The following is a 2,248-nucleotide window of genomic DNA, read 5'->3' on the forward strand; positions in this document are numbered from 1 at the left end:
AAACTCGCCCGATTACAACGGTATGGGTATTTTTACTCCCAAGGCCATTCTGGTTAAGCGTTTGGAGCAGCAGAAGTGCGAAAAATTTGTTGTCTTCTCAACCATGCCTTAGCTTCAAAGTCCCATATCTCGCGAACGGATTGACCAAACCTTAAAATTCCTGCAGTGTCTGAAAGTAGAAACTCGCCCGATTACAACTGTATGTGTATTTTTTCCCTAGCCCATTCTGGTTAAGCGATTGGAGCAGCAGTAGTGCGAAAAATTTGTTGTCTTGTCAACCATTTCTTAGCTTCAAAGTCCCATATCTCGCGAACGGATAGGCCTAACCCAGAAATTCCTATTGTAACTGAAAGTAGAAACTCGTCCGATTACAACGGTATGGGCATTTTTTCCCTAGGCCATTCTGGTTAAGCGTTTGGAGCAACAGAATTGCGAAAAATTTGTTGTCTTCTCAACCATTTCTTAGCTGCAAACTCCCATATCTCGCGAACGGAATGACCTAACCCAAAAATTCCTATTGCATCTGAAAGTAGAAACTCGCCCGATTACAACGGTATGTGTATTTTTTCCCTAGGCCATTCTGGTTAAGCGTTTGGGGCACAGAAGTTCGAAAAATTTGTTGTCTTCTCAACCATTTCTTAGCTTCAAAGTCCCATATCTCGCGAACGGATTGACCAAACCCAAAAATTCCTGCTGCGTCTGAAATTAGAAACTCGCCCGATTACAACGGTATGGGTATTTTTACTCCCAAGGCCATTCTGGTTAAGCGTTTGGAGCAGCAGAAGTGCGAAAAATTTGTTGTCTTCTCAACCATGCCTTAGCTTCAAAGTCCCATATCTCGCGAACGGATTGACCAAACCCAAAAATTCCTGCTGCGTCTGAAATTAGAAACTCGCCCGATTACAACGGTATGGGTATTTTTACTCCCAAGGCCATTCTGGTTAAGCGTTTGGAGCAGCAGAAGTGCGAAAAATTTGTTGTCTTCTCAACCATTTCTTAGCTTCAAAGTCCCATATCTCGCGAACGGATTGACCAAACCCAAAAATTCCTGCTGCGTCTGAAAGTAGAAACTCGCCCGATTACTACTGTATGCGTATTTTTTCCCTAGGCCATTCTGGTTAAGCGTTTGGAGCAGCAGAATTGCGAAAAATTTGTTGTCTTCTCTACCATTTCTTAGCTTCAAAGTCCCATATCTCGCGAACGGATTGACCAAACCCAAAAATTCCTGCTGCGTCTGAAAGTAGAAACTCGCCCGATTACAGCTGTATGCGTATTTTTTCCCTAGGCCATTCTGGTTAAGCGCTGGAGCAGCAGAAGTGCGACAAATTTGTTGTCTTCTCAACCATTTCTTAGCTTCAAACTCCCATATCTCGCGAGCGGATTGACCTAACCCAAAAATTCCTTTTGCGTGTGAAAGTAGAAACTCGCCCGATTACAACGGTATGTGTATTTTTTCCCTAGGCCATTCTGGTTAAGCGTTTGGAGCAGCAGAATTGCAAAAAATATTTTGCCTTCTCAACCATTTCTTAGCTTCAAACTCCCATATCTCGCGAACGGATTGACCTAACCCAAAAATTCCTGTTGCGTCTGAAATTAGAAACTCGCCCGATTACAACGGTATGGGTATTTTTACTCCCAAGGCCATTCTGGTTAAGCGTTTGGAGCAGCAGAAGTGCGAAAAATTTGTTGTCTTCTCAACCATGCCTTAGCTTCAAAGTCCCATATCTCGCGAACGGATTGACCAAACCTTAAAATTCCTGCAGTGTCTGAAAGTAGAAACTCGCCCGATTACAACTGTATGTGTATTTTTTCCCTAGCCCATTCTGGTTAAGCGATTGGAGCAGCAGTAGTGCGAAAAATTTGTTGTCTTGTCAACCATTTCTTAGCTTCAAAGTCCCATATCTCGCGAACGGATAGGCCTAACCCAGAAATTCCTATTGTAACTGAAAGTAGAAACTCGTCCGATTACAACGGTATGGGCATTTTTTCCCTAGGCCATTCTGGTTAAGCGTTTGGAGCAACAGAATTGCGAAAAATTTGTTGTCTTCTCAACCATTTCTTAGCTGCAAACTCCCATATCTCGCGAACGGAATGACCTAACCCAAAAATTCCTATTGCATCTGAAAGTAGAAACTCGCCCGATTACAACGGTATGTGTATTTTTTCCCTAGGCCATTCTGGTTAAGCGTTTGGGGCACAGAAGTTCGAAAAATTTGTTGTCTTCTCAACCATTTCTTAGCTTCAAAGT

This window comes from Ptiloglossa arizonensis, unplaced genomic scaffold (assembly GCF_051014685.1).
Source record: "Ptiloglossa arizonensis isolate GNS036 unplaced genomic scaffold, iyPtiAriz1_principal scaffold0027, whole genome shotgun sequence".
Taxonomy (NCBI): domain Eukaryota; kingdom Metazoa; phylum Arthropoda; class Insecta; order Hymenoptera; family Colletidae; genus Ptiloglossa; species Ptiloglossa arizonensis.